This window comes from Nerophis ophidion, linkage group LG05 (assembly GCF_033978795.1).
Source record: "Nerophis ophidion isolate RoL-2023_Sa linkage group LG05, RoL_Noph_v1.0, whole genome shotgun sequence".
Taxonomy (NCBI): domain Eukaryota; kingdom Metazoa; phylum Chordata; class Actinopteri; order Syngnathiformes; family Syngnathidae; genus Nerophis; species Nerophis ophidion.
The window spans coordinates 58,227,000-58,247,497 of NC_084615.1; the positions used below are offsets into that span (position 1 = coordinate 58,227,000).

Genomic DNA, 20,498 nt, shown 5'->3' on the forward strand with positions numbered 1-20,498 from the left:
TATCTTGACATACTGATATGCGCTCGGCATCATGATTGAAGTAAGAATTTATTACTTTAAAAAAGTAGTTTTATACTTGTGAGTGTTGATGACACAGCTTTGCAACAATTGATATTATAGTTTCAAGCATGTTTTACTCAATATAGGTCATCAAATCTCAGCAATATCTCAGTAATATCTTACTAAGATCATTTAGGACCAAAACACTTAAAACAAATAAAGCACTCTAACATAAAATCTGCTTGGGGAGAAGAATTATCTTATCAGACAGTAAATAACCAAATATCACCCTTATTTGAGATATTTAATCTTACTTAGATTTCAGTTTTTGCAGTGTAAGCTAGGTGTGTTTGATTTGAACATTGTAATAATTACAATTCAGATGTGTTACAGACTGAAACCACTACTTACACCGCTGATAAACCAGGAAGCAGCAGGACTTGTCTTTTGGTGAGCAGTTTTGTTATTTTGTCTTACTTTAACTTTATAATCAATGATCGTATGTTTCTTAAATAGCTGCCCTTTTTTTTTTTGCCCTGTTTGGTTTACAACCTTCTTTTATTTGTTTAACTTGTCCAACATAGATGTTATGTTGTTTTTTTTTAAAAATGGTTCCAGATGCTTGTTTTCTCAGGTCACACAATTAATTGAAAGTGTTTACATAACTCAACCTATACTAACACCACAGTGGCTACTACTCAAGGTAGAAGCAACAGCAGCATTTCGCTACTAAGTTCTTCTTCCCCGGTTAGTCACGATGCTTTTTGTTTACCTACTAACTGCTTGTTGTTTCTTGTTTTTTAACCAGGTAATTGTTTTTAGAATTATTTCCTGTATTTTGTTTTACTTTGTTAAACTGGCATTTATTTCTTAAATTCTTGCTGTGTTATTGAACTGAATACAAAGGTTAGTATTTATTGCCTCTTTTCTCTGTCACACATATAATTGCGATGGGTAACAGCAGGGTCATATTTCCTGAGTTTATAAGCATAATATATATTTAAAAAAAAGCTGTAATGCCAAAAATTATTTACTTAATTGTAGTAGTATCGACTAGATACGCTACTTTACTTGGTATCATTACAGTGGATGTCAGGTAGCGGACCGGTACTTTTCAGAAGCGGTATAGTACCGAATATGATTTACTATCACGGTACTATACTGATACCGTACAACCCTAATCTGAAGTAACCGGAGCTACATAAATCACATTCTGAAAAAATGAAGAGGACTTAAAGGTGTGCCTTGAGGAACGCCTCAGTTATACAATTGACACGTTATGACCCCAGTGTATGCTTGCGGGCAAGGTCAAAATATAAACACAAAGATCTGCCCATGTGTTTACACTGTTCCAAGTTCTTCTATGCAACAGGAACACTCTTTTTTTTTGCTGCAAAATTGTTTTTTCTCCCAAGTTTAAACTGAACCCGGGGGTCCGGTATAGTGTCATTCCCGGGCTGGATTTGGCCTAAGGGCAGCCTGTAGAACAGCCCTGGCCTAGCGTACATGAGCGATTGATTGCAAGAGATTGGACAAGATTGAACTGTTTGTACTGTAATGTATGGACAGACAATGTCACGGCCAAATGTCAACATAGGACAACCTCCATAGGTACAATGTCCCTGCAGGCCCTGACATGCACTCTGTAAGACGAACAGGGTACAGTGTGTGTGTGTGTGTGTGTGTGTGTGTGTGTGTGTGTGAGTGTGTGTGTGTGTGTGTGTGTGTGTGTGTGTGTGTGTGCGTGTGTGTGTGTGTGTGTGTGTGTGTGCTTTGATACTCTAAATAATGACCCTTTTCCTTCTCCCTGTGTAATGACTTCCACATGTTATGTGAGAGCTTTCCACTGCCTGAGCAGAAAAGCCCAAATTTAGAAGAAACATAAAATATGTCAAACACTTTTTTTTTCCAATGGGAGGGAATATATGCCTTTCACAAACACTCCTTCTTCTCTTACTTTCCTCCCAGATTTTCATCTCTGCCCCTCACATCCTCTTCCCAGCCCCCTCCCCCTTCTCTGTTTTAACTCCGTGTCATTCCCAGTCTTTCCCAGACAGACTCGACAGGTCACCGGTCGGGTCTGCTGACATCTGCCCCATCAGTCATTCCCGCCCAAGGCCCCGCCCTCCAATCTCCCATACAAGGTATCGGAGGATTGCGGCTCTTGGAAGTCCATCCACTTCATAAGGAGAACAGAGGGGTCCATGTGATGACGATAGTTAGTGTTCTGGAGATCCGCGGCGAAGACCTCTTCTCATACGCTGCATGGCGTCTACTGCTCAGGTATGACTACACAAACTGTTCTTCGGGGTCAACAGGTGGCTTTACCTCGATCACAGGCTCCACACGACAGTCCTGCAGGGAGTCGACATTTGTTGTGTGATTAATGCAGATTAGTTGGTGAAAAGTGGACATACAGTGGCCTTGGGGTTAGGAGTTTGAGGGTTTGAATCTATGAGTTAAAGTTTGTACATGTTTCTCTCTGTTGCACCCTGCCTCTCACCCTTAAAGTCAGCTGGGGTAGGCTCCAGCGTGCCCATCACCCTAACACAGACAAGTGGTCTAGAAGATGGATGGATTGATTAGAGAATGAAGATCACACACTACTACACACATTTTAGTGCACTTTTAAAATCGATTCATCGGTTGATTTAAGAGTCAGTGTGATGCAAAATGTGCAAACTGCAATTAAAAACAAATCAACTAGAGCTGTCAAAAATAATGATTTAACTGTGTGATTAATGCAAAAAAAAAGATGATTGAATTACTCATATGCAGATTAATTACAAAATGCATTTTGACCGCTTTTTGTGTCCAAATCTTGGACACAAAAATATATATTTGACACAATTTAGCAGGCGTAATGAGACATGTATGAAATAAAAAAGTGAACCAACTGCGTCAGATGCTTGATGAAGTACTTCATGCATATTGACAGTTAGAATAAATTATTAACAAGTGAACGTTGATTTTCGGAGTTGTTTACTATTTGCACAATCAAATACCAATGTATATACATATATATATATATATATATATATATAGATATATGTATATATATATATATATATATATATATATATATATATATATACATATATCTATATATATATATATATATATATATATATAGTCATATGTATATATATATATATATTTAAATATATGTGTATATATACATATATATATATATATATATATATAAGTCTTTTTTTTTTTTAAGTTGATTTAAATCATGCAAGCTAGTAATAACCTGTGTTCATAAATGATTCATCCAGTTTCAAAAGTGTGATTCATCCTATTCAAAAAATAAATATCATTTGACAGCACTAAAATAAACATTAATAATCAAACGCAGGAGCTTATTTTGTTACGGTGATTATTGTGCTGACAAAGGTAAAAACAATGCACAAAATTAAAATACAGACTAGTAAAAAAATAAATAAAACAGACGCCATAAAGCCCCTCCTATATTATCATTGTTGATACATGTGTGTCAATATTGTGCAGTCAGAGCCTAAATGGGCGGTATATTACAATCATCATGGACACACACATACTGTGCATGTTTTACATGTGTACAGTATTGCTCATTATTACACTGATACTTGAGAATGTCCTTGATCAAAAAATATGAAATGACATCACAGCATTTCAGACTGACAGGTTTGCATGTCACATTTGGACTTTCAGAGAGGTAAACACAATGTTGCCAAATATATTTGACACAATTTAGCAGGCGTAATCAGACATGTATGAAATAAAAAAGTGAACCAACTGCATCAGATGCTTGATGTAGTACTTCATGCATATTGACAGTTAGAATAAATTATTAACAAGTGAACGTTGATTTTTCGGAGTTGTTTACTATTTGCACAATCGAATACCATCCAATTTAAGAAAAAAACATATATGTATATATATATATATATATATATATATATATATATATATATATGTATGTATGTATGTGTAGATATATACAGTGGGGCAAAAAAGTATTTAGTCAGCCACCGATTGTGCAAGTTCTCCCACTTAAAATGATGACGGAAGTCTGTAATTTTCATCATAGGTACACTTCAACTGTGAGAGACAGAATGTTTCCACCCTCATGCTTCCAAGTAGGTGTGGTGTTCTTGGGATGCAACTCAGTATTCTTCTTCCTCCAAACACGACGAGTTGAGTTTATACCAAAATGGATACATGGATGATACAGCAGAGGATTGGGAGAATGTCATGTGGTCAGATGAAACCAAAATAGAACTTTTTGGGGGTGGTAACATCATGCTTTGGGGCTGTTTTTCTGCTAAGAGGACAGGACGATTTATCCGTGTTAAGGAAAGAATGAATGAGGCCATGTATCGTGAGATTTTGAGCCAAAACCTCCTTCCATCAGTGAGAGCATAGAATTGTTGACCAAATACTTGTTTTCCACCATAATTTACAAATAATTTCTTTAAAATTCCTACAATGTGAATTCCTGGATTTTTTTTCACATTCTGTCTCTCACAGTTGAAGTGTACCCATGATGAAAATTATAGACCTCTGTCATCATTTTAAGTGGGAGAACTTGCACAATTGGTGGCTGACTAAATGCTTTTTTGCCCCACTGTATCTATATATATATATGTTTAGTATTGAAATATTTTTCACTGCATGCATGGCTTTTGTGCAGCTTCCTGAAGTCCCCACATGGGTGTGCAGGTGTGAGTGTGTGGCTGGTAACCAAAATCGGTTGTGTCAGCTTAGCTTTGGCCCTGAGCAGTAGAACATTATCTGAACTTATGTTCAGCACACACGTCATCGTTGTATTCATTCACTGCACTGTGTACAAGTGACAAGTCGTCATGTGTGTTCTCTCAGAACGCTGCCTGGTCCTCACACACTCACAGATGGATGACAGGAGAGGCCGCAGAGGTGAGACACACACACACACACACACACACACGCACACACTCACGCACACAATAGGTCACATTAAGGTCACTGCTCCATGTAAGAAAAGAGGGGAAGACATTCACAGCATAATTTCATGGTCTGAAAGAAATAGGGGAGAACAGGAAATGCAATATTTATTTATTTTACAGTCAAATATCTTGGGGGGGGGCAGGACTTTCACATGACCCGCCAGGCAACTCACACACACTACACCCCTTCACATGAGTCCTCCTTAGGGACCTAAAGAGCATATTCCCTTGGTCACATGGGAGGAAGAGCAATGTCACATGTCCCGACATGCTTTTTATATTTAGTGGGACATTTGGCAGGATACAAAAAGTAGCATTTCAGAAGTTGTAAGGATGGGCATGTTAAATTGTGGAGTTGTTGATGTTAGCAATCATTCCCGCTTCACCTTTGTCTTGTTGGTTCATATAATTTCACTATTTGTTGACGCAGCCAAGCGAATAGGGCGTTTCACTTTGTGTCGTTCTTTCTCAGCAACACTAAATATTATTTTGAAGTAGCAAAACGTTGACTATTTAATCTGAAAACTTGTAATATTATTACGTTATTCTAGTACTATAAAAGCCTTTTGTTTTTTACACAGAATACTTCATTCTCATAAAGTTACTAGTTTTATTGTTGTAATATTTACTTATTTTTTTAATAACATACTAAATTTGCAGTTTATTTTTTTAATTGTATTTATCAATATTATTGTTATTATACAGTATTACCTATTTGTTTTATGAAAACGTGATTATGAAAAACCATTTAATTATTTTCACAAGATTACAACTTCCCATTAAGATCTAATTTTCTTATAAAGAAATCAAACTTTTTTATAATAGTACAGCATTTTGTGGGAAAAGTACAACTTTTTTTTTTTTTTAACAATCTTTAATTTATTAATTATCACAGTATTACAAATTTACTCTGGTTAAATTACAACTTCTTCCTCAAAAGTATCTGACTTTTTCCAGATTATAGTAGCTATGGTGATATTTTTAATATAATTTTACAATATTATGACTCATAAATCAATGATGCATAGTATTAATTTTTCTTTCTTTTCTGTGAGGCACTATTTCACAAATACATTGCTTGTTTTTTTCTTCCAATTACTTCATAAAAGTGCGTGTTGTTGATACAAACATTTTGTCATAGTGAAGATTGATCAATTATATTATTTTTGCTGTACAAAAATAGAGGTGGGCTATTTATTAGTATCGTTCAGATACCGATCAGCCTGTATCGCAGTTTCCAGATACTCGTACTGACGCTTTGGAGCAGGAGTGTTGAATTTTTTGTTGAGGGCCACATCGAGGGCAAAACAAACATGAATTTGCCTATTTATTTGACTTTTCAATATATTTTCTATGTACACTGTAAATAAATTTTTTTAGATTTTATTTTAAAAACTGCCAACTCAGTCACTTGAATTTTACTGTAAAAAATTCAGTGTGTATACAAGGAAAAACAGTACCATTATTGTTTTTTTTACTGAAAAAATGGCAGCTTGGTCACAGAATATTACAGTAAATTGTACTGTTTATTTGTTACAACATATTACTACTGTAAATACAAAAACAGTATTACTGTTTATTTGAATTCTGTTAACCAAACTGCCAATTGGTATCGTTTTTCAATTTACTGAAATACACGGTAAAAACAACAAAGATAACTTTTACATTAACAACTGGCAGCTCGGCCAGTACAACTTTACCATAATTTAATATGATTAAATAATAAATAATTACAATTTTCAATTGACAATAAAATAAATTAGATTTCACAATGTACAATCGGATTGATAACTTGCTTTGCCATCATAAGTCAGGCAGATATTTAAGTATTTATTTTTATTTTGACATAAAACCAAACATGACAATATAATATTTGTTGCAATATTAGATACTATCATATATAATATACCTTTTGAACCTTAAAAAGTATGCAATTACATTACATATATTTTTGTTTGTTAAAATAGAAAAACAAACACATTTAGTAAGAAAAGATAAAGTTGTTTCATGACAAATATTATTTTCAGGTGTTGGTTGGCCTTGAATTTGACACCTGTGCTTGAGAGTGTCCCATTTCATGTCTCACTTACCATGAATTGATCAACGTGGACCCCGACTTAAACAAGTTGAAAAACGTATTCAGGTGTTACCATTTAGTGGTCAATCGTACGGAATATGTACTGTACTGTGCAATCTACCAATAAAAGTTTCAATCAATCAATCAATCAAACTTTTAAGGACCACCCAATACCAGTTTTTATCTTAAACCTTCTTGTCATTATTATTATGCTTTCACCTTCATTGCTTTTCTCAGTTTCCAAAAATGGAAACTTTGACTTTTAAAGTAACTCCATCAGATTAAAGTGTCTGTCTTTTTCTCATACAGTTTTTTTCATACTTTTTTACTGTGTGTGTATATGTCTGTCTGTGTGTGTGTGTATGCGTGTGTGTGTGTGTGTCTGTCGGATGAACACTTTGTAGAACAAGCAGATAAAGTCAAATGGAGTGGGTTTCCTGTGTGTGATTTACTGAACTAGGAGGGGGGATATGACCATACAAGGAAATGTTTAGCTTCACAGAAGAGATAGCTCTCTGGCTGTTATCATAGCCTGTCTAAACATACACACACATGCACACATGCACACATGCACACACACGCAAACACAACCACAGACAAACGCTCAAAAGTGATTGTGTCTACATATCATGACATAGTTTGTGACAACCTTAAGCTGCAATGCTGATGATGTTTTAAGAATACTGTGTTGTCGTATACTGTAAAGTTGTAGTACCATGTCTGATGGACCATTGCAACGATTCTCTTTTCCCTCTGCATCGGATCTCTCCTTGTGGCTCACATATTTCTATGTACCTTGTTAAAGAAGAAGATCTAAACAGTTAAACTTACTGATATTTAATGTTGGAGTACAATATCTTAGAAATCATGTAGAAAGCACATACAAATTATATTACACAACATTCTAAACATATTTGTAAAAAGAGAAAGTAAGTATAACCTAGTAACGTGGTTAAAGTACCACCTCAGAAAATACTTGCCTCTCCAAGTAACACCATAATGATACAATAGCGCGGTAAGCCTAAGTATTCATTAAAAACAATGTAGAGGTTTTATTTAATTAACTGTCACTGGCCACTGTCACATCACACATAGTTTGAACAGTAACACTGTGATCAAGTATAGAATCAAGTGATTCTTTGATGTACACACGTACCACAGTTGAGAGTCCGAGAGGGAACTAAGATTTTTAATGAACCTAGTTTTGGAAGAGTGACAATGGAAAAAAACATTTTAATCAAAAATGTTGGTTCATGCAACAAACTTGACAGTGGAACAAAAACTACAAAAATAATGTTTGTATGTTATGAAATAGAAATATGGCTTTAAAAGTCTTCTGAGTGGAACAGCTCATGTATTTGTCTGAGTAAGTCTATACTTTTTAATTCACCATTTATTTTCATGTTGTAGCCATTTTTTGGGTTTGATATTGAGTGGCTGAAATACAAATAAGAATGGAAAATAAATGCAACTTTAATTGTGTGATGTGTGTTCATAAAGTAAAGTCGAGTTGAATGTGGATCGATTGCTTGAGACTTTTATTAGTAGATTGTACATACACATTCCGTACAATGAACCACTAAATGGTGACACCCAAATAAGTTTTTCAACTTGTTTAAGTCGGTGTCCACGTTAATCAATTCATGGCAATGACAATTTTTATTTAGTTTATTTATCCTGCATGTCAAATTTAAAGTTGAAAGTCTATAATTGAATCGAGTGCTGATTTCCTTTTTGGCTTATTCATTTCAAAACTATTGGAAAGGCAAAACAACAAATAGACCTGACATAGTCCAGGTACTACGACAACAAGGAGGGTGTTCAGTACTAAAATGCTGTTTGAATGTGAAGTAGCAGTGAAATGTTTGGTGGGACTTGCAAGAAGCAATAGTTGCATGACGAGGCTGGGAGAGGGCACATGTGTTTGTGGGTTGCACTTCCTGGGAACATGGCCTACTGTGACACTGTGTGTGCGCGCGTGTGTGTGTGTGTGTGTGCGCGCGCGTGTGTGTGTGTGAGAGCATGTCTTACTTCTTAATATGGACTTGTTGAGCCAGAGCACAGGGAGACAAAGCCCTCCCCCTCCCCCCGTGCCCCTCAAAGTGTGCCTAGAAAAGGGAATGTATGTACAGCAGGGGAGGAGGTCTGACCATCTATCTGTGGGAGTAATCACAGTCTGGACCAGGGAATGTTTATGCTGCGCGCTGGTCCCATTTCCCTATTTTCCATCATCCCCAAAATAAAAAGTCCAGCTGCGACCTTATAAGGGACGGTGGAGCGTTCGCAGTCCTGCAAATGTCAAGAGTTTTCCAGTGAAAAAAAAACCCAACATCGTTAACTCCGTTTGTCCTATTAGCTGTTTCATTAAACTGTATTTTATCTTTTATCAGGGGTTGCGATGGAGATGAGGAGACTGAAGATGGACATCACTGTGGAGCAGCATTAAGGTGCAACAATAAGATACACCGTATTTTCCGGACTCTAAAGCGCACCATATACGTATAAGCCACACTCACAAGTTTTTGGAAGAAAAAAACTTTTCTCCATATATTATCCACTGATATATATTTTCTGAAATTAGTTTTTTACAAGGAATTAAATTGCAAATGTTTATATACATAACTTAATTGTTTCCAAACGGTGCCTGTAACACGGCAGTAAAATGGCTGATCAAACAAAACAGAAGTCATCGTTTTCCACCCATTATCTGTGGAAGATAACTCTCCAATCAGCTAAACAGACTCCATAACTCCACAGTGACGTTTTGGAGAATTTACAAAACTGCAACAATACAAAGTTGTTTTTTTTTGTTTTGTTTTTTTGTCCTGTCCAGCTTCTCAGGCAAATCATATAGTTGATGTAGATGCCCATATCGGCTCTTCAGATTTACTTTACAAAAGAGAAGTGTAAGATACTTCTCTCGTTGCCTTATTTGAATTTGACTTTATTAAATGTATTTATATTATCATTTGGGGCAGCCGGGCCGGAGCAGGAGGGGATAGAAAGAGGAAAAAAGGAAGACAGAGGGGGAAATTGTGGGGATAAGAGGGGCATTAGACAGAGAGACAATACAAAGTTGATAAATGAATGAATTGATTAACGTGGACTAACTTATTTGGGTGTTACCATTTAGTAGTCAATTGTACGAAATATGTACTGTACTGTGCAATCTACTCATAAAAGTCTCAATCAGTCAATCAATAAAACTAACACAGACACTTGAAAAAATGTTAGCATATTAGCTCATGCTAACAATGCTAGCCTGATTACAGCCATCACACGTGGGACAGTTTAGTAAGTATGAATTGTTTTAGTTATATTGTAAAACTTACAAACGTTGCTGAGGGTGATGAGTGAAGAATCCTTTCGAGCAGAAACGCTATGGACGGCTTTACTTGCGGCTCAAGGCAGGAAACAGGAAGTACATTTTTAACCTGCAGCACCTGCAGTGGCCGAAATCGTCCAAAAGATGAAGCCATAGCATAAAAAAAATAACACCAACTTTGCCGGTGTTCTTTGAAAACTATTTGTTGAATATGAAACGTCAAGGAAAATCACATAAATTAGTCTCACCATTCTTTAGGCCACCGAGTTGAAATGGTAGAAAAAAAGTAGCTGTTTACAGTCCGGCAAATACGGTGTTTATTTAGATACTACTTTTTATTAATTTATTCTATTTTATTATTAAATGAATCATTTTGTATTCCAATAATATATTTCATAACATGGTTGAACAAATAAGATGTAGTTTTGCAACATACTGAGTTTTCTTCTATTTAGTTTACCTTTTCAACGAGACATCCTACACCACATGTGTCTAACTCAAGACCCAGGGCCCACATGTGGCCCACCACATCGTTAAATGGCCTTTGAAAGCCTGGGCAAAAATATGCATCAATAGAATATTTCATCGTTCTTACAAAATAAATGTATTCGTATTTTCCATTTTGAGAGAAAAAAACACATGTACTGCATGCAATTTAAAATATTTTATACTATAATATCTAAAATGCAACAAATATTTTATCATACATTCAAACATTTGTGTTACTATTTAAACATCTGCTTGACTTATGATTTCACAGCAAGTCATTCTTCAAATTGGACTTTACAGAAATGGCAGCTCGGTCGGCAGAATTTTACCATAGAAAAACTGCGGTCCTGTTCTTCCATTTACAGTAATACACCATAAAAATAACATCTGTAGATTTTACATTTGGAAAAAAATAGCACTTTTGTTACTGCAATTCTACTGTTAAAAAAACATGGGACTATTTTTCTATTTATAGTAATATACTGTGAATACACCATAGGTTTTACTGTAAAATTCTGGTGAATCACCGTAAAATGTACATATTCATTTTAATAGTGTAGGTGAAAACTATATAATAATAATAATAATAATTGTATTTTATTCTTATTTTAATATTTTTCTATTTTGTTCCCATTTAAACCCCCATTATTTACTTTTTACTTTTTAAATTGATCTCAACTCTGTACACAGCTGCTGGAATTTTAATTTTCCTGAAGGAACTCTCCTGAGGGAATCAATAAAGTACTATCCATCTATCTATCTATCTATCTATCTATCTATCTATCTATCTATCTATCTATCTATCCATCTAACTATCTATCTATCTATCCATCTATCTATCTATCTATCTATCTATCTATCTATCTATCTATCTATCTATCTATCTATCTATCTATCTATCTATCTATCTATCTATCTATCTATCTATATATCCACCCATCCATCTATCTATCTATCTATCTATCTATCTATCTATTTATCTATCTATCTATCCATCTATCTATATATCCATCCATCCATCCATCCATCTATCTATCTATCTATCTATCTATCTATCTATCCATCTATCTATCTATCTATCTATCTATCTATCTATCTATCTATCTATCTATCTATCTATATATCCATCCATCCATCCATCCATCTATCTATCTATCTATCCATCTATCTATCTATCCATCCATCCATCTATCTATCCATCTATCCATCTATCTATCTATCTATCTATCTATCTATCTATCTATCTATCTATCTATCTATCCATCTATCTATCTATCTATCTATCTATCTATCTATCTATCTATCCATCTATCTATCTATCTATTTAATAAAAGGCATAGGCAATAGTGTAATAATATCGTGAGGCGGATCCTCATGCATCTATCTTCATAAATGATCTAAGGTTACTAATAGGGACTCGGTAAAAAAAAACACTTTGACACTCCTGCTCTACACTCTAAACCAGTGGTCCCCAAACTACGGCCCGCGGACCAGATCCGGCCCACCAGCATTCGAGATCTGGCCCACGGGAAGTCCCAAGTTAAATGTTTATTTTATTTTATTTTTTAAATCTGTTCTTTTCTAACCCATTGGGATTATCTATATAAATATATATATATATATATATATATATATATATATATATATATATATATATATATATATATATATATATATATAAACAGCCCTGCCCTTGGCCAAATTATTTTAATCCAATGTGGCCCCCAGGTCAAAAAGTTTGGGGACCCCTGCTCTAAACATTTAGCAGGATTCCACAGTATTTTTTCCACAGTCAAATACTGTAATCGTAGTCCTGTATAATACTACTGTAAATGTCACTGTGAAAGTAATGCAATAATTTGCTGTTAATTGACAATGACACTTTTTACAGTGTAACTAGCACATACAGTAGTAATAACTACTGTATACAGTAGCTATTACACACCCATACAGTAGTTATAACTACTGCATACAGTAATTATAACTACTGCATACAGTAATTATAACTTGTAACTACTGTATACAGTACAGTAGTGGATTGAAATAAATCATTTATGTACATTCTGTACATTGAAGAACGTTTACTTGGGTGATGCAGTTATAATTCAATCAATCAATCAATGTTTATTTATATAGCCCCAAATCACAAATGTCTCAAAGGACTGCACAAATCATTACGACTACAACATCCTCGGAAGAACCCACAAAAGGGCAAGGAAAACTCACACCCAGTGGGCAGGGAGAATTCACATTCAGTGGGACGCCAGCAACAATGCTGACTATGAGAAACCTTGGAGAGGACCTCAGATGTGGGCAACCCCCCCCCCCTCTAGGGGACCGAAAGCAATGGATGTCGAGCGGGTCTAACATGATACTGTGAAAGTTCAATCCATAGTGGCTCCAAGACAGCAGTGAGAGTCCCGTCCACAGGAAACCATCTCAAGCGGATCAGCAGCGTAGAGATGTCCCCAACCGATACAGGCGAGCGGTCCATCCTGGGCCCCGACGAGCGGTCCATCCTGGGTCTCGACTCTGGACAGTCAGTACTTCATCCATGGTCATCGGACCGGACCCCCTCCACAAGGGAGGGGGGGACATAGGAGAAAGAAAAGAAGCGGCAGATCAACTGGTCTAAAAAGGAGGTCTATTTAAAGGCTAGAGTATACAGATGAGTTTTAAGATGAGACTTAAATGCTTCTACTGAGGTAGCATCTCGAACTGTTACCGGGAGGGCATTCCAGAGTACTGGAGCCCGAACGGAAAACGCTCTATAGCCCGCAGACTTTTTTTGAGCTCTAGGAATCACTAATAAGCCGGAGTCTTTTGAACGCAGATTTCTTGCCGGGACATACGGTACAATACAATCGGCAAGATAGGCTGGAGCTAGACCGTGTAGTATTTTATACGTAAGTAGTAAAACCTTAAAGTCACATCTTAAGTGCACAGGAAGCCAGTGCAGGTGAGCCAGTACAGGCGTAATATGATCAAACTTTCTTGTTCTTGTCAAAAGTCTAGCAGCCGCATTTTGTACCAACTGTAATCTTTTAATGCTAGACATTGGGAGACCCGAAAATAATACGTTACAGTAATCGAGACGAGACGTAACAAACGCATGGATAATGATCTCGCCGTCTTTAGTGGACAAAATGGAGCGAATTTTAGCGATATTACGGAGATGAAAGAAGGCCGTTTTAGTAACGCTTTTAATGTGTGACTCAAAGGAGAGAGTTGGGTCGAAGATAATACCCAGATTTTTTACAGAGTCACCTTGTTTTATTATTTGGTTGTCAAATGTTAAAGTTGTATTATTAAATAGAGGTCGGTGTCTAGCAGGACCGATAATCAGCATTTCCGTTTTTTTGGCATTAAGTTGCAAAAAGTTAGCGGACATCCATTGTTTAATTTCATTAAGACACGCTTCCAACTGACTACAGTCCGGCGTGTTGGTCAGCTTTAGGGGCATGTAAAGTTGGGTGTCATCAGCATAACAGTGAAAGCTAATACTGTATTTGCGTATGACGTCACCTAGCGGCAGCATGTAGATGCTGAAGAGTACAGGGCCAAGGACCGAACCCTGGGGAACTCCACACGTTACCTTAACATAGTCCGAGGTCACACTGTTATAGGAGACGCACTGCATCCAATCAGTAAGATAAGAGTTAAACCATGACAGGGCTGAGTCTGAAATACCAATTCGTATTTTGATACGCTCTAATAAAATATTATGATCGACGGTATCGAAAGCAGCGCTAAGATCGAGGAGCAGCAACATAGATGACGCATCAGAGTCCATCGTTAGCAATAGATCATTAGTCAGTTTTGCGAGGGCTGTCTCAGTCGAGTGATTTGCCCTGAAACCGGATTGAAAGGTTTCACATAGATTGTTAAACGCTAAGTGCTCATTTAGCTGCTCTGCAACAATTTTTTCGAGGATTTTCGAAATAAAGGGAAGGTGAGACACCGGTCGGTAGTTTACCATGAGGTCTGGATCGAGGTTAGGTTTTTTAAGGAGAGGATGAATAACCGCTTTTTTGAATGCAACGGGAACAGTGCCCGAGGAAAGTGATAAGTTTATAATATTTAGCACTGATGGACCTAATAATACAAAAAGCTCCTTGATAAGTTTCCCAGGAAGTGGGTCAAGTAAACATGTTGTTTGTTTTATTCCATTTACACGTTGTAACAATCCTTCTAATGTTATTTCATCAAAACGAGAGAAACTATTTTGGATATTTGCAGTATCCGCCGTATATACAATCGTATCTGTGTTACTATAACCCCGTTGTAGCTGGGACGCATTGTCTTTAATCTCCTTTCTAATAAGTTCAATTTTCTTATGAAAGAACTTCATAAAGTCATCTGCCGAATGGGTGGAGCTACTGGAAGGAGTCCCTTGTTGGGTTAGCGATGCTACTGTACTAAACAAAAATTTTGGATCGTTTTTATTAATGCGGATGAGATTTGAGTAATAATTAGTTTTAGCTAAGGTAAGCATGCGTTTATAAGTTATTAAACTATCACTCCATGCTTGATGGTGCACCTCAAGTTTAGTCGTGCGCCATTTGCGTTCCAGCTTTCTACATAATAATTTCTGAGCTCTAGTTTCTTCAGTAAACCATGGCGTACGCCTTTTTGGAGCCTTTTTTAACTTCAGCGGTGCTATACTATCAATGGTTTCGCGCAGGGCGTTGTTAAAGTTGTTAGTGAGGTTATCAATAGACCCCACATACTTTGGGAACGGTGCCATTACCGAGGGCAGTAGGTCCGCAAGAGTCGTCGTTGTGGCAGCATTAATGTTGCGGCTGCTATAGCAGTTATTATTATTATTAGCTTGCCGAACATGAGTCTGAACTTCGAATTTTATAAGGTAATGATCGGACATTACTTTAGTATACGGGAGTATCATAACTTTGGAGACGGTGATACCTCTGACAAGCACTAGGTCTATCGTATTACCGCTGCGATGCGTCGGTTCATTTATTATTTGTGTAAGACCACAGCTATCAATTATAGTCTGGAGCGCCACGCACGGTGGGTCCAATGGGGTATTCATATGGATATTAAAGTCCCCCATTATAATTATATTATCGGCGTGCGTCACTAGATCAGCAACAAACTCTGAGAATTCACTAATAAAGTCCGAATAGGGCCCTGGGGGGCGGTAGATAACGGCCAGGCACAGAGGCAGAGGTGTGGCAGACTTCATAGAAAGCACCTCAAACGATTTATATTTATTATTTAAGTTAGGACTAAAGTTAAAGTTTTCGTTGTATATTAGTGCGACACCCCCTCCCCTTTTGAGGTGACGGGCAATATGCGCATTCGTATAGTTAGGAGGGGATGCCTCATTTATCGCAAAAAAGTCGTCTGGTTTAAGCCAGGTTTCGCTAAGACCGATGACGTTAAGGTTGTTGTCTCTAATGACCTCATTGACTAATAACGTTTTGGGAGACAAAGATCTGATGTTTAGAAAGCCCATATTATAGGTAGTGGGCTGTTTTAAGGAGTTGTTGATAAAATTATCCGTAGTAGCAATATTAATAATGTTGCGTTTATTATGCGCAGTGTACTTAAAATAATTACGACCATATCTAGGAATTGATATGACGGGAATTTTCAGATTGTCTACTTGGCGCTGCGATAAACTGAACGCATCATAATTTGCCACCTCAGTAGAACGCATGTCTAACTCTGACGAAGTCATAGACACAGTAGAAAAAACATTTTGTGAGTTGTGTATTATTCTACGAAAATTGCTATGTGTACAGGGATCATCCAGCCTGGCGCTGGCTAGCTCTAACTTAACTGACTCCATACCCAGGCTAGCAGGCTCTGTAATTGCCTGTGACCGGGCTTGCTCTAGTGCAGTTAGTCAAATGTGGCTCAATGCGAAGTCTATGTTCCGAGACAAGAGGATAGCGCCTTCCTGGTTATGGTGCACACTCCTCAGTCCACACGTGTGCCTTGTACTCCTGTGTCCACTGACGTCACAGTCAGCTGTCCGACCAAAAGTAACATGTTGACATGCACGTGTCCGCTCACGTGGTCATGTGTCCACTACGTCTCTGGCCCGTCTCAGAGCAAACAACAGGACTGACTTACACCAATGAGAACTGCTGTAGCTATTTTACATTTCAATTTAAATTGTGTTACTAATTGAGAACAGGAAGTGAACAAAGTTAATAGCAAGTAACTGCTATGTAGTTTTAAAAAAAAAAAAGCGGAGGGCAATTATCATATAGTAACTGTTTACATATTCAAAGTAAACCTAAACAACAACAACATACTAATTAACACACTAATTAACACAAAGCAAGTAATTGTATGATACACTACATATATACATACATATATAGTTGTTCATGTCAGCACATTGTTCAATATAAGTTAAGTATTCAGGTTGCAAAATATATGTATTTGTTCGAATGTAGACTGTATGGTGTGACGGTACACTAAACTAGAATGCATGGATTTAGACGAGTGTCCTGTGTGACAGAACCCTGACCTCAAGCCCATCACACAATTGTGGGATGAACTATAAGATAAGTTGTGATCCAGGCATCAGTGACCTCACAAATGCGCTTCCGGATGTTCCAACGTTACAAATGACATTTAGTTACATATTTAGCTCATATAAATAAATGACCTAATCGTCTGTCACAGTTATTCACAGTTGTATTTTATATGTATTTATTGTATGTTTTGCTTATGCTAAAAGAGATGATGCTTTGATTTTTATAACTGGTCTATGCAAGTGATGTACTTTCAGTGAGTTGAACAAAGCGTGTGTGTACGTGTGTGTGTGCGTGTGTGTGCGTGCGCGCGTGTGTGTGTGTGCATGTGTGTGTGTTTTCCAGATGAGATGTGCATGGAGCAAAGAGGTGACTATCAACAACACACACACACACACACACACACACACACACACACTATTGTATTTGTTACCTTCTTAAGACCTCCAAAAAACGTGCCTATCTATTTAGGACCATCCTTTCTAGATAGTTAAAGATGTGTACTTACAACATTAGTAATGTATACATACTATGCAAATACAAAAAGGTGAGTATTTAGATTTTTGTTTTTTTTGTAATTTTTTTTTTGTAATTGTTTTTTAATCATCATTATTTACTTCAAGTTGTATACATATTTTATTGTTTGTATTAATTTTGGCCAAAGGGGGCGCATTTTATTTTTTCCACACACACTTGTTATTTCATATGTTGTCCAGAGGGGGAGCACTTTTAAAACCGACACACAGTCCATTTGAAAAATCCCTCATTTTTGGGACCACCTTAATTTTGATAGATTTCACCACCAGGGGTGCAAATGAGATCTCTATTTATGGTTTTTTGTAATGTGCTTAAGGCCGATGACAAACGAGTCACAGACCACAGATGGCCCCTGAGCCGCACTTTGGGCAACCCAGCTCTAAAAGCTAACTGTTAATGGCCTCTATAGTCTTGGTACCATAGTGTATGTGTTCATCCTATGGTCACTTATGGGACGCGGGTCATCTTACGTCAGTACGAGAAGTCGTAAAATCCTCTGTTCACCTGGCAGGTTTTTTTCGGCGATGAATAAGGAAGTCCTTCTTTAGCTGCCTTTTTGTTTTATCATATATTGCTGCCTTTGCACCTGTCATTGTTTACTTTTGTACGCACATTAAATCACCAAAAAATCCTGACATTGGAGCAATGTTCACGGACTCTATAGTATTTGGCTCTCTATTAGATGTAATGTATTTCTGTATTGGGACCATGATTTCAGTCCTAACTTGTTCACCCGGTCCTCATATGGAAGGTGCTTTTCCTTGTTGATGTCTCAAGAAGGGTAGAAATACAAGAACGCACAAACACACACACGCACACACGCGCACACACACACACACACACACACACACACGCGCGCGCACACACACGCGCACACACTTGTTTTGTTTACAGCGTCAAAGTAGTGCCAAAGTGTAATTGGAGAAGGAAAATCACTTAACGCCACAGGAAGTCACATAAGTCCAGCGTTCAAGTAGTTTCCTGTTAACCCCCCCTCCAAGTAAAAGTGTATTTGCACACTCCCTGTGGCCCATGGTGCAGTGCTGCATCTCTGGTCAGTTGGTAGTCTGAGATGAAGCACTGTAGCTCGGGACCGAGGACCCACACACTGGCCTCCACACCACCAGGTGCACTAATTGACCGGGGAACATTACTTTAACTTTGTCAATCTTAACATCTGACAGTGACAATGATGTATGTTTGATTTGTATCTCCTCTCTCCTGGGGTCCAGTTTTCCCAGGAATCCCTTGAGCTGTCCATAAAAAGGGGATTCCTGGAAATACTGTTCTTAGGGGCGGGGCCAAGCAACAGTTTTATATTAGTATAAGTACTATTAAATACTAATTTAATTGTTTCCAGGGATATTAAAACATGATTTTTTTTTTCTGTAAAATATGTCATAAAATGAAATTAAAATGTTTGAAAAGAAGATAATATGTTTGAAACTCATGATGTAAAATTTCTAATGGTATTATGTTGGAGCAACGTTATGGAAATAAAATCTGCTATAATGACTCCTTGGTTTTTCTCCTTTGTGTTTGTATGTCTGTTGCACATTGTGGTTATTTATTTTGTATTGTATGAACATGCAGAACAGAATAGAAAATACAGTTTTAGTCATCGCTGAAGTAAATCAATGGCTGAAATGTCAGTGTGGGCCCTTCCATTATGATGACATTATAAACATCAATATAGAAAATGACAATTAGTCTGTCATCTACATTTCCTCCCATTAAATCAATCAATCAATTAAAGTTTATTTGCATAGCTTTTAGTCACAAGAGACTTAAAGGGCTGCATAAACCACAATGATGATCCGAAAAACTACATCTGGGAAAGGAAAAACCCCAAAAAGCCCAGAATGGGTACGAAAAGACACCTTGGGTAGGGGCCACAGATTTGGGGACCCCCTCCTAAGTGCCCGGCTGCAATGGACGCCAAGTGAGTACAGTTGTGGCTTTATTCATGATAATGTGGGAGTCCAGCACATTCGCTGTAAAAAAAAAAGAAAAAAAAGTTGACTCAACTTCACTTAGTGAGGTCATCTTGTTGCTTTGACTGAGTTAGGTTGAGTCCACTTCCCTTGTGGATCAATAAAGTTTGTCTAAGTCTAAGTCTAACTCATAGTGTCAAGTATTTTACACTTCAAAACATAAGTTGACATTCAGTTGATTCATTTAGATGAACTTGAAAATGTTAATTGGGATACCTTTAAAATGTGTTGGTTTAATGTAATGTTTTGTCAAGTTTCTACAAGTGTAAGTCAAGCTGGATCAACATGGTAAATGATTTGTTTATAGCTGTATTTATAAAGAGCGCCACTATACCTGAGTATATGCACAAATAAGCCCATACACAAAATTTCACAACCACAGCTCTAACCACGAGGCTTTAGGAGCGGGGAACCTCGACATGAGCTTGACCAAGCTGGGATTGAGCTAGCAACCCTTCGTTTGCAGCCTGCCATTCTATGAGACAGCATTTTTACTAAAATAACTTTTTAGGCACATGAAATCCAAAAAACTAAGTACTATTCTACGTTTTACTAGACACTGCATGGACAAAGTATTAGGAACCCAGGCCTCGAAAC

General features: G+C 37.1%; 1 long non-coding RNA gene across 2 annotated transcripts; it reads left to right on the forward strand.

Moving 5' to 3' along the window:
* Nucleotides 1–1,967: 1,967 nt before the first annotated feature.
* LOC133553428 (uncharacterized) lies at nt 1,968–19,422 on the forward strand. Of its 2 annotated transcripts, XR_009806907.1 has the most exons (4): nt 1,968–2,283; nt 4,864–4,917; nt 9,435–9,491; nt 17,716–19,422. It is a non-coding gene; the product is annotated as an uncharacterized LOC133553428 (long non-coding RNA). The 2 variants fall into 2 exon arrangements; XR_009806906.1 differs by lacking the exon at nt 17,716–19,422 and having other exon boundaries at nt 1,972–2,283; nt 9,435–12,459.
* Nucleotides 19,423–20,498: the final 1,076 nt, after the last annotated feature.